The following is a 13,841-nucleotide window of genomic DNA, read 5'->3' as shown; positions in this document are numbered from 1 at the left end:
TTGGAACCCTATTAGTTAGGTTGCTTAATATTTACGCTAAGTACTCTTTAAAATACCAGAATAGGGAGGATGGTGTAGGTCTAAGTTTATTAGATTGATCAGTATTGCTGAACTATGAAATATTTTTTTTGTATACAGGTATAACAGAATAGCTTTAGTGTAGTTGTTGTTTTAAACTTGAGTATGAACTTGCAGACTTGCAAAATGCAGCAAGATATTTTAAAAAACAGTTTTGTTGATTAAAAAACACTATATCGGATTCATATCGGCATCGGCAGATATCCAAATTTATGATATCGGTATCGGACATAAAAAAGTGGTATCGTGCCATCTCTAGTTGATATTACATTAAAGTCTGTATTACAGGTGGTATCATAATCATATAATAATCTTTCATTGCAGGTGCAACTGTAATCATTTTATACACATTGCATTTTGTGCCTATAAAAGAATTGTGGCTCAGTCTATTAATTGAAGGTCAAAAGCTTTGGCTGGCGATATGTACAGCCAATCTATCGTGTAAGGGGCTTAGAGCTATGGAAGGATTGCATACACGCTTACAATACATATATCACATATAATCTAGAAGCAGGCCTGAATAAAGGCCTGAGTGTATTCAGCAACCTGCTGCGTTGGAGTTTGCTTGGTAACAGATGACTCAGAATAAGTCAGGAAATATACTTCTAAAATGTCTTTGTTTCCTCTGTAAAGTGTGCATTTTTTGGTTGTTATTTTGAGGAGCTGTCTGGATGAGGTTTTGAATAACCAGGTTATTCCTTATTATCTTTTATTCATTTATATTCTTTTTTCATTAAGCTTTGAGTAGTGGCATTTAATTAAAGCATTTATTCAATATATACATATATAGTTTTAGTTAGATTGTTACACATATGAGAGTGGCCTCTGTCTGGTTGTGAGTTTTAGTAGGCGAGGTGAGAGGTGAAACAGAGTGCCTGCAGAATTGACAGTTTTGTTGCAGAGCATGCATCTGAGTTTTTGGAGAAGCAAGAGCGAGACGAGCTACAGGAAGCACCTGGCTTGGAGGCGAAGAAAATGTTCTTTTCAAACTGTGTCAAAAGTCGTCAACAGAAAATTTGTGATGTAGGTGTGATGTATCTGCTTTGACACATGAGGGAGCGTCATAAATAATACCCTGATGATATAAAAACAACTGCTTGTGTATTATTGGGCGGAGATCGATGCTGATTGTGTGCAGTGTTCATCTCCCCACACGTGTGTTCATTAAAATCATCGTTTGATCTAACCCTCCTGGACAAAATTGTGATTTTGAATCCCTCCTCAATATTTGAACCCTTAACAATGGCAACTGCTTCAACGCTACCCGAAATTGAACCTCCCCCACCCTCATTCAGATCTGGCGTTTGGAAATATCTTGGTTTTCATGTGACGAATGACCCTGATGGTAAGCGCGTCATTGACAAAAGTAAAACAGTATGTTGGATGTGCCACGCAATGCTCAATTACATTGGTGGGAGCTAGTGCATTAGCGCAGTTAGCTCGTTAACGTGTTGACTCCATCCAGCCCCACGCACGGGGCGATCCGCGGTAACTCGTTAACGGAGATTTGCCGCATTATGGCGTTAATGTCATTTAAACAAGATTAACGCTGACAGCATCCTAGTGCAAAGACAAGTGGAAGCAGACAAAAACAACAAGCAGCATGCTACAAACTTTACCCGAGTCATTTAGACAGCCGTTAGCACATGATTCTCCTTATGGGGACCTGATATGTTTAATATGCTGCTGAGAATATAGCCCAGAAGAAGAGTATAGTAAAGCTTTTATTTTGGAAAGAGCCATTTCTCTGTAATAAACTCTCTTTTCCAAAGATGAGTGATTCCTCAATCAGAGATTTTTTTTTTTATTATTTTGTTGTTTAAGCAACATTAAATTTAAAAATTGTACTTTTGAGTTAAAATATATATTTATACTTTTAATGAATGACAAATTAAAAAAGCATGAACATTTTTTTGTATCGAAAAAATAACGAACCAAATTCAAATTCAAATTCAAATTATTTGTCACGTACACAGTCATACACAGTACGATATGTAGTGAAATGCTTGGACAACTGCTCGTGACCTAAAGAAAACAAAAAAGGAAAAGGCTATGAATAAGATAGGAAATAAATATGAAAAATTAAAAAGGGTAAATTTTACTAGGAAGGAATAAAATATAAATTAAGGTTAAAAATGAAATAACTGTACAACACAAATTAGAATGAAGGGTAAATTTAACTGGGAGAATAAGATAAAATATATAAATTAAAGTTGAAAATAAAATAACTGTACAACAAAATACACAATATAGAACTATATAAGAATGTATGAAGAAATATAAATAAATATATACACAATAACAGCAGCGTGATTTAAGTAATGAAGTGAAAACAATGTCCAGAAAGTCCAGTGTGTGTGTAAGAACCATATGTGTGGGTCAGTACTGTGTGGTGGTGTGATTGAGAGACCGTATCGCCTGCGGGAAGAAGCTCCTCCTCAGTCTCTCTGTGTTGGTCTTCAGGGAGCGGAATCGCTTTCCTGACCTCAGCAGAGAGAACAGTCTGTTGTTGGGATGGCTGAGGTCCTTCACGATCTTCCTGGCCTTGGTCCAGCACCGCCTGCTGTAGATTGAGTGCAGGTCAGGGAGCTCGGAGCGGATGGTGCGCTCAGCTGATCGCACAACCCTCTGTAGAGCTCGTCTGTCCTGCATGGTGCTGTTCCCGAACCAGGTTAAGATGTTTCCCGCCAGGATGCTCTCTATGGTGCAGGAGTAAAAGTTCCTGAGCACCTTGGAGGGCAGTTGGAAGTCTCTCAAGCGTCTGAGGTGGTAGAGACGCTGACGGGCCTTTTTCACCACGGTGTTGATGTGACAGGACCATGACAGGTCCTGCGTGATGTGAACTCCGAGGTATTTGAAGCTGTTCACTCTCTCCACTGGGCACTCGTTGATGACAGGGGTCTGGTAGTTCCTCTCCTGCTTAGTGCTGAAGTCCACTATCAGCTCCCATGTCTTACTGACGTTTAGAAGGAGGTTGTTCCTCTGGCACCAGTTCTCCAGATTCCTAATCTCCTTCAGGTAGGCCGTCTCGTTGTTATCAGAAATCAGGCCCACCACGACGGTGTCGTCAGCAAACTTGATGATGGTGGTGGAGCTGGTAGTGGCCACACAGTCATATGTGTACAAAGAGTACAGCAGGGGGCTCAGAACACACCCCTGGGGGGCTCCAGTGCTGAGAGTGGTGGAGGCTGAGACATGTCCGCCCATCCTTACTGCCTGTGGTCTGCCAGTTAGGAAGTTGGAGATCCACTGACACATAGATGAGCTGAGTCCCAGATGCTCCAGCTTGGTGGTGAGTGTGGAGGGAATTATGGTATTAAATGCAGAGCTGTAGTCTATGAAGAGCATTTTAACATAATTCCCCCTTCTAGTGTCCAAGTGAGTGAGTGATGTGTGGAGGAGATGAGAGATGGCATCGTCTGTGGAACGATGTGGACGGTAAGCGAACTGTAGTGGGTCCAGTGTGTCTGGTAGTGAAGAAATGATGAAGTCTCTGACCAGGCGTTCAAAGCACTTCATCACTACTGAGGTGAGGGCTACAGGGCGATAGTCATTGAGAGAAGCAGGGTGGGGTTTCTTCGGGACAGGAACAATGATGGACTCTTTGAAGCATGTGTTCACTCTCTTGAAGGCTCTCCTTACTTCATGCTCGGAGATGACGAGCACGTTTCCGGTGCTGGCAGTATCTTCCTGTCTGCAGCCGTTAGCGCCGCTAACACTAGCATCGTTGGAGTACTTAGCTGCAGCCTCGAAGCGAGCATAGAAAGTGTTCAGCTCGTCTGCCAGAGTCACGGCCGCGTTCGTCATACCGGTTGTTGGTGCTTTATAGTCCGTTATTGTCCTTAGTCCCCGCCACAGGCTCCTAGAGTCACTCTGTTGGAGTTGTGACTCTAGTTTCCTCCCGTAGCGCTGCTTCGCCTCTTTCACCGCCCTCCGCACGTTATATGACGCGGCTTTGTACGGGTCCATGTCCCCCGTCATGAGTCCCGTGTTGTAGGCAGCGGTGCGGGATCTCAGAGCGTTGCGGATGGTTTTATCCACCCACGGCTTCTGGTTGGGAAACGTTGTGATAGTCTTTGTCTCCACGGTATTATCCGCTAGTTTCCCGATGAATCCCACAACCGCTTCCGTAAACACGTTGACATCATCATCGGAGCTGTTTCTGAACATGCCCCAGTCTGCGTCATCGAGTGCGTCCTGTAACGCGGCCACCGATTGATCCGTCCAGCGCGCGACCTTCCTCTGAACCGGAACTTCCTGTTTCAGCCTTTGTTTGTATTTTGGGATGAGGAAGATGGCGGCGTGATCAGATTTGCCAAAAGGAGGGCGGGATTGTGCCTTGTAGCCGTCCTTGACCGTAGTGTAGCAGTGGTCCAGTGTCCTTTCACCTCTGGTGGGGCAGGAGATGTGTTGATAAAAGTTCGGCACTGCGCGTTTGAGGTTGGCGCTATTAAAGTCCCCCGTCACAATAAGCGCAGCGTCCCGGTGTTGTGTCTGGTGCTGTGTGAGTGCCTCATGCAGCTCGCATAAGGCGGTGACCGTGTCCGCTTGTGGTGGAATATAAACGGCACTTATAATGACCGATGTAAATTCCCGAGGTAGATAAAAAGGACGACACATGATGGACAGTAGTTCCAGATTTGGTGTGCAGGAGCGTGTGAGAGGAACAACGTTCGCACTGTTGCACCAGTTGTTGTTCACCATTAAACACACGCCGCCTCCCCTTGACTTCCCCGAGTCCCGTGTCCTGTCCATGCGGTGAACCGAGAAGAACTCGGCCGGCTGGATGGCGTGGTCCGGCACCGCTGGGTTCAGCCATGTCTCGGTGAAGCAGAGGAGATTGCAGTCCCGAATGTCTCTCTGGAACTTTATCCTGGCCCTGAGGTCGTCAAGCTTGTTCTCCAGTGACTGGATGTTGGCGAGCAGGATGCTAGGCAGAGGTGTGCGGTGTGCACGAGCTCTCAGCCTGTTCCTGACGCCGGCTCGCTTCCCTCTAGGCCGCCGCCGCTTCCCTTTGTTCTCCCTCAAGATCTCACTCGGCCAGCTCGGATCCGGAGTTAAAAACTTCGAATTGTGAGTACATTGTATACCAATAGAAACAAGAGTGTCACTGTCATACCTAATGTACCCAATGGTGGTGATTTTGCCGATTTAAACGCTGAAAACTAACTTAAAAAACAAAGACAAAGAAAAAGTGGTCGGAGCAGTCGTGACGGCAGCCGACCTCACCGGCGCCATCTTTAATTGACACCAAAGTATCGAACCGAACCGTGAATTTTGTGTATCATTGCACCCCTGATATATATATATATGTATATGTATATATATATATATATGTAACCCAACCAGTGCAGGGGCCTCCCTACACCCCGGGCTCTGCGTTGTGTTAGTTTGTGTTGGATTGGGGTGCACCGCAGAGAGACCAGTCGGACACAGGCGCTCGATTTGTGGCTCGGATCGTGCCGTTTATTCGGAAGCAGGGGCAAACACCACTCCAACTCTGCTGCTGGCCCTTTTTGAATCACAGCAAACACTCCGTGACTATCAACATTGCAAAATACAACAACACATATACACAGAATACACATTAAGTAACAATAACCGTGCCTTCTACAACATTCCACGGTCTCGGCGATGAATACAACACAAAACTGATGCAGTTCGCCACTGGCAGTGCTTACCTTTTTGAATCACAGCAAACACTGAACCAAGATGGCGCCCGCGCGAACAAGAAATCTGAAGTACGGTGTCCTGCAGAGGACAAATGGTCAAAATTGCTAAATTTTACACCATATATGCAGCTCAACAGCGACACCTTGTGACTTATTCCAGTCACTACCTTACATATATATATTGCTTAATTCTGATCAGAATACAAGTTTAATTGGTATAACCACTGTAAAAATATAGCAATGAAATACAGCAATGATTCTAGTGGTAGGGCTCTCACTGAGAGTCTGTGTGTGTGAGTGGGGGAATGAGTGAAACTCTAAGAAGACACTGATCTCTGACTTTAACATGTTTGATTTGATCACAAAAAAACAACAATGTATATTAAGTGTGTTGTGATCAGCAAACATAAAAGTTTGAAGAGAAAAAGTGAGGAGAAAGTATTCCTCTGTAACTGAATTACAAAGAAATGCTGAAATGAATGTTCATGTGAAATTGATCTAATGATAAAGTAAAATGGCATTAATTGAATGAAACATGAAGTGCGATTAATGTGATTAAATATTGTATTTACACACACAGAGTGAAACAAGGAAATGGCACAGAGGAGGGAGACACAGCTGAACATAATTAGAGGTGACGAGACAAAGAGGAAACAAAACTGAAAACGGTGATGCAGGGCACGGGACTTGTCAATGTGAACAGGAAATACACGAACATAGAAACCAGGACACTAGATGTAACACAAGGAACACAAGGTAGGCACAGTGGCAAAACCTATGGGCTGGAAAATCACCAAGGTACTAAAGAAAAACGAGGGGAAACTAGAAATACAAAAGATAAAGCCATGAAAACCACTAAATCACAGAACTATAAGAAAAGAAAACATAAACATGGAGTCACCAGACTCTGGATTGTGACAAGTCCTGTGCTCAGTTTCTCATGGGGAGATGGTTCTTTGGTCTTAGAGTGCAACAGGTCCCCGTATTGGAAACAGATCTTTGTCTCCATAACATACTGATTGCCAGAACACCTACACACTCACACACACACTGGGGTCTTTCTCCCTCCACTGGTGAGCAATGGAACAGCACTGTAGAGAATTAGTGTAGTTGACACTGCACTGGTGACATTAAATATATAACTACTGTGCCAAACAGTCTATTATATTTCAATATGACATGATAACAATTCATTTCTATGCCAAAACTAACCAAAAGCCCAGAACAGGCTTCATAATATCTTTGATTTTTGACCTTGTTTTCATCATATCCATTCTTATTTATTATTAGCATCATCAATACCTGCATCATTATTACTTTATATCCTTACACATTGTGAGAAGAAGAATTCAGTTTAGTTCAGTCAGTTCTAAGAAATGCTACACCAGCAGTGCAGTGTATTAAATAGTTAAATAGTGTTGAGCTTAAAGTTCACTGGGCTTGACTTCAGAAAAGTACACATGAATCCCCACAGTTCACTGGTAATTAAAAATATTAATCCATAGAAGAGTGGAATCTGTAATATGCCTTGGGTTAGATCCAGACTGAAATTTAAATTTTTCCCCAGCTACAAGGTTTTCTCACTGCCAAGTTTTCTTCCAAATTCAAAAAGATGCACATGTACTCTAATCCATGAAGAGTCATCCTGCAAATGTAGACATATGTTGCATATTTATATTCAGTATTTCTGTATAAAAAGAACTCTGAACCCTGAACCGTCATGTGTACACCATAGAAGAGAAAAGGACAGGCAGACAACAAACTGCACATAAGCATTTTAGTGATTTATTAATGGCACAGAAGCTTACAATCACAAGGAACCAGAACAAAAGTTTACCAGTTTTACAAGTTTGTATAAGGGGCAAAGGTCACAGGCAGGCTTGACTGTGCAGGAAATTGTAGTTAGCATGACCCAAATCACTGGTTTGTGGAACTGAGACTTCACCTGAGCATTTGTCATTCTTATCTCCAATACTCATTTGCAACTACTCAGTGTGGCTATGAAACAGACCATTATTAACTAAATGAACTTCATTTTGCTTGAGATAAGACAAGAAACAAACTATAAAGACCATAAAATAATGTACAATTTATGTAGGAGGAGAGCAGGGTGCCATGATTTACGAGATGAATCATAATTGATATGCTATTTTATCAACACTGATCTTCTAAAGATGACCACTAAATGACTGTAAGTTTGGATTTTCATGATAATTGGTTAACAGAACAAAGCACACCTTATACTGCTTTCGAGTGACTGATTTTCTTTTTTTGCGGGGGGTCATGGTTGGTAGTTTCAGCTGCACTGACATGACGATTGACATAAAACTGTGATGTTCACACATATTTATAATTCATGTTTGAGTTACATGTTTTCAGTTCAAATTAAATAATTTATTTATCATGATCCAGTGGGATGAATGTATTATTTGAATGTCTGAATATAATCTATAGGTAATCAGTGTTGTTTGAAAATGATTATTGTGGGGGAAGCTGTGGATTTTATGCCCAAAAAATATCCCCCACACCATCAAACCACTGGCCTGAACCAGTGATACAAGGCAGGATGGATCCATGCTTTCATGTTGTTTACACCAAATTCTGACTCTGCCATCTGAGTGTTGCATTAGAAATCATCTCGTCAGACCTGGCAACATATTTTCCAATCTTATGTCATCCAACTTTGGTGGGCTCGTATGATTTTCAGTCTCGGGTTCTACACCTTAGCTGAAAGGAGGAACACAGAGTGTGATCGTCTGCTACTGTAGCAAATCTGCCTCAATATTTGTCATATTGTGTCTTCAGCTCAGTTGTTCTGCATACCTTGGTTGTAACTTAAACCAATGTTACTTTGATTTGAGTTACTGTTTCCTTCGTATCCTCTCAAAGCAGTTTGTTCATTCTCTTCTGACCTCTGACATCAAAAAGGCATTTTGAGCCAGAGAACTGCCACTCACTAGATTTTCACTGGAAATTATCCTTAGTTACCTTTTGTATGGGACCTTATCACAAATGTTGCAGTCGTGGGAGTAGCCATCAAAAAAAGGACAAAGTACATAAACACCATTCCCAGAAGGAATTTGAATATGTCTGGAGAAAGTTATTGGAAATTGTTTGAATAGAAAATTGTCCTTATTTGTTTTCTCAGCAACCCCACAAATTAGGGAATTGTGCTCAAACATTCAGACATTGTATACACTAATATAACGTAAATTTCTTTTTTGGTTGGTGGTGAACCATGTTTTATGCAGATGGTAAGAAAATACTGTATTTACTTATTATCAACTTTACTGTAAACACAAACTGTAAAATATTTATTTAATGTAAATTACAATATCAAGACCTTTAGTTAAAAAAGTATTAAGAGTAAACTTTCTGTTGATTCAAAGCATCTTCACAAGAAAGAAACGAAACAAAATGAATTTGAAGAAATTACATGAAATTGAAATTGATTTAAAATTTAAATTAATGCCCATATATTATCTAAATAAACTTTTAAATTAGAAGTAGACTTTGCTTGGAGTTAGTCACTTAAACCATGACTCAGTCATTTTTTTCTGTTTCCTGTTGCAAATCATGTGTGACATATGCATATAGTTTGTTTATCTTAAACATTACTGGAAACCATTTCCATCATTTGACTTTGTTTAAGCTCACTTCAGTATTTAGGTCATAATGTTTTAATGACAGCATTCTCCGAATATGATGAGAAAAACTGAGTCCGCCACTTAAACTAGCACAAAAAGCTGTTAGTTGTTTCTAGAAATGAAAGCTTGAAAGCTTGCTGAATAATATGTGATCTCTGTAGGAAGCTACCTGTCTTCTCTGTAGTTTTTAGCTGGCGTTGAAAGACATGTCCATATTTGTCATCTTGCCACTTAAGACTGAAATCAGCCACCTCTCGATCTCTTAGGATTGTCTCCAACTGAAAGAAAAATATGATAGTAGAATACAACTGTTTGTCATTCGATCCACATTTACCAAATATACACTACCACTCAAACGTTTGGAGACACTTTCTCATTAGTTTCTCATGGTTTTTCTTTATTTTTACTAGTTTCTACATTGTGGATACAAACTTAAGACATTGAATATATGAAGAAAGATATATGGAATTATTTAGCAAAGAAATTGATACATAACTCTATAAATATGTCTTATAGTTTGGATTCCTGAAAGCAGCAGGCCTTTGCTTTGTTGACAGTGCAGCAAACCCTTGGTCTTCTCTCAATCAGCTTCATGATGTAGTAAACTGAAATGGTTTTCACTTCACAGGTGTGCCTTGCCAGGGTTCATTTGTGGAATTTCTGCACTTCTTATTGGGGTTGAGACCATCAGTTGTGTTGTGCAGAAGTCAGGTTGGTACACAGCTGACAGCCCTATTTGACAACTGTTAGAATTCATATGGCAAGAACCAGTCAGCTACAATCACTAACACAAAAACAACGACTACATAACACACTAACTACACACTACCAAAGTTTCATGCCAAAATGTAAAAAATAGAAAACGTATGTAGATCACATTATCAATGAACATATTAGTTTTGTGTTTTCAGAACTTACCTCCTTGACACATGGATGTTGCTTTCTGGTTACAGTCAGCTGGTATCCAGAGTCCCGTCTGTGACCCTTCCACAGTAACACAGTTTCCACTATAACTTCCACTTCTTTTCCAGTACCTGAATGAGGTCTTTGTTCCATCTGACCAGACCCAGGAATCTTTAAACAGACCCATCCACACTCTGTAGGTTAGTGTATTAATCGCTACATTTCCCTCTTCTGAATGCACACATGCCAGATCAGTGTGCTTCTGTCTGCAGAAATTCTGACTGCTCGGCCAGGTTTGTCCCTGTAAGTAATGCACATTCTTCTTGCTGCCATCCTGGTGAGCTAGACACACAAAAAAAGACAGGAGTAAAAGGAAATCAGGTCTCATATTTCTGCCAAGAAAAGTCATAGTCACATACAAGCGATACAAAAGGTGTACTAACAGCAGGGTCACAATGTTTCTGGTGATAAACACAGGCATGCACTTTATAAATTTGGTCAGTAAATTACTTCCTGCTTTATAAAACTCTGCTTGTTTATGTGCTGCTAATGTGCTCCACTGCTGTTGGATTATGTCTGTCATTGTTGATCACATATTAGTTGACAAACTGAACTTTTTATTTCCTTTAGCCATATGCTAATCTTCATAGAAATGATTTTACAGCTTATTTAACAAAAGTTAAACTGTATGGATATCTTTTTTAGGAGAAAAACATCAATTTTTACACAATGAGAGGCTGATGTATTGTTTTTGTGAGTATTCCTGTTCAAGCTAGTAGATATGCTCAAAGTTCCCAGACCCCTTTTCTTGTCCATGAATCGCTTAGTTTTTTTCCTGTTTTGATTTGTAGTTTTGTGTTCTGAACCATTTTAACGAGTTTCAACAGCACACTCTCGAGTTTGTTTTAAGGGTAGCAACCTCCTGAACCTCCCCACCATTGATTGGCTATGAGATTTCTAATGTTCTAATGTTAAATTGCAGATATATCCAGGAATATATCCTTTTGAAAATATTCAATTTTCATAGTATCCCATCCAGATATTTCAGTTTCAGTGGACCAAAAGTGGTGAATCAAACCCTCAGAATGACACCACTAACATGTCTACAAGTCAACTAATGACTTTTTCTTGTCTTTGTTTTTAGATATAAATAACTAATATAAACTAACCTTTATCAGTATCAAAAATTATTTATATTAAAATCATTAGACAAATTAAGTTCAGATTAAGCAGTACGAACTCCTAAGATCTCAGAGTTGCTGTTAATATTAATCACTTTGTTTTTAAGGTGTGTTTTTATCTACATTACTTTAATTGCATTACTTACTTTCGTAACACACATAAGCTTTGTTTACACCACATGGTGCGTCATTCCAGAAGACATTAGCATACATCTCTCCACATGACTCAATGCCTCCAGAGTTGATTGGTTCATCAGGGCTCCATTTGGTGAAGTCTGCTCTGCCGCTGCCATCAGACCAAAGCCACCTTTTATACTGTCCGTTGTAAAGCCTAATCCAGCTGGCTCAAACATTGCTGCCCAGTGTGCTGATCAGCTGGTTTTCATCATTCATGTTATTTATGGTGGCCAGGTCATTGTACTTCAATCTGCAAAAGCTCTGAGCCTCATACCAGTTCAGGGATTCATTGACGAAGTGGTAATGCGCTAAAGAGATTAGTTTGTCCTTTTTATTGAAATATAGACAAACAATATCAACACAGAGGTTCAATTTGTCAAGGATAATTAGAGCACAGTGGTCTTTGATCAGTGGTTGTTGATCAATGGTCATGAGAATTCGCATATTAATGATCAAGGAACTGACCTCCCAGCCCATTGTTCCTTCAGTGGGCTGGTTTATAAGATTTGGGGAAACCTGCAGTCAGCTGAGACTGAAGAAGTCACTTGGATAAGTGACGAAACGTTTCTCCCACTGAAAACGCTACGTCCAGATCAACAGAATCAACTTTTGAAGATTTACTTACCTGGATGATTGAGAATGCATCAAGACACATACAGTAACTGGGAACAAGGCTTAAGTACTAACAGACAACTAGAAAGAGGAAGTAGAACTAGACATGACACACAAGAGGTTTAAGACCACCAAAATAAAACAGGCAGTAACAAAAGACGGGACACTCAGATGACACAAAGACAGAAAAATAAACAACCACCGAGACCAGACTGAGCCGGAAATAGAACCAGAGGGAGGCAGGAAATACCAGAGATATGTAAAAGAGATACCCCCTGAGACACACAGGATGCGACAACACAATATTCAATAAAACTGTAAAAACAAGTATAGAACCAAAAGGGTAATCACCTGTAAATTCATGAAATTCTTACAACAGTAATTAAATTTGGTGATTTGTGATTTCCCTTAAACTCTGATACTGTATTGTTGCAGTGTCAGTACAAATCACAAAACCATCTCCTTGATCACTGACCTAAATTACATTACACATAATGCAAAAGTGCAACTGGTAAAAACAAACTCAGAACAGGTTGCTGCTGTGCAATCTTATTTACCTGTTTCTTTTGACCCTGTTAAAAGCAGTCCAGTCCTGGTGGTAGTCATCAAATACAATAGGAAAATTCCTGCAACCCAACCCAGACGTGTTGTGGAATGAATGAGGACCCAAGATGCAGATGGCGGGGGAGATGCGAATGAGGATTTATTTACAGTGAAATATAACCAAAGCCAGGACAGAACTAAACAAACCTAGACTGGGGAAACTAATAACAAAAGGAGGGCGAGACACAGGGCGAGACACAGAGAGAGACACAGAGAGAGACACAGAGAGAGACACAGAGAGAGACACAGAGAGACGCCGAGGATTCACCGAGGATGAACACAAACGACACGACGAGGGACACTGGCAGACACACCCTATAAATACACAGAAGGTAATGAGGGAATGGCACACAGGAGGGGATCACAGCTGAACCTAATTCACCAGACGAGACACGAACCTTCAAAGTAAAACAGGAAACACACAGACTGTTTTACAACACAAACACGGGGACACGAACAGAGCACCGAGGACAGACACAGGTAGGGCTGATAAAACACTAAACTCCAGGTTCAACACTAAGCTAATACAAAATCAGAATAAACACAAAACACAAAATGAAATCCAAGGAAACACAAAACGCTGGGTCAAAATGACCCAGGACCATGACAATATCAAGCATGAATAAATATTTAAATGCATTACTCATATATATCGTGGCACATTTCTTTACAAATGTACAGTTTCACCTGTAAATCAACTTACTAGATTATGTTAAGGGTTCAAATATTTAGGAGGGAAACAGGAGGAATCCAAAATCATAACACTGGTCCAGGAGAGTTAGGTCAAACGATGATTTTAATGAACACACGTGTGGGGAGATGAACACTACATTGTTTTTAGAGCATCAGGGTATTATTTATGACGCCCCCTCATGCGTCAAGCAGATACAATATATGCATAACTTTCAAAACCACAAATGTTCTGTTTTGACACAGTCAGAAAAGAACATTTTCTTCGCCTCCAAGCC

The 13,841-nt window shown here is 40.5% G+C and overlaps 1 long non-coding RNA gene across 2 annotated transcripts; it reads right to left on the bottom strand.

Annotated features, from left to right (window-relative positions):
• Positions 1-7,513: 7,513 nt before the first annotated feature.
• On the bottom strand, positions 7,514-13,526 carry LOC113019127 (uncharacterized). Of its 2 annotated transcripts, none has more exons than XR_013902743.1 (4): positions 12,828-13,526; positions 10,316-10,642; positions 9,894-10,140; positions 7,514-9,675 (listed from the first exon to the last, which is right to left on the bottom strand). It is a non-coding gene; the product is annotated as an uncharacterized LOC113019127 (long non-coding RNA). The 2 variants fall into 2 exon arrangements; XR_013902744.1 differs by lacking the exon at positions 12,828-13,526 and adding an exon at positions 11,628-12,800.
• Between the last annotated feature and the right edge of the window lie 315 nt (positions 13,527-13,841).

This window comes from Astatotilapia calliptera, chromosome 3 (genome assembly GCF_964374335.1).
Source record: "Astatotilapia calliptera chromosome 3, fAstCal68.1, whole genome shotgun sequence".
Taxonomy (NCBI): Eukaryota; Metazoa; Chordata; class Actinopteri; order Cichliformes; family Cichlidae; genus Astatotilapia; species Astatotilapia calliptera.
The sequence above is the reverse complement of the archived record's forward strand: the minus strand, read 5'-3'. Positions and strand labels throughout refer to the sequence as shown.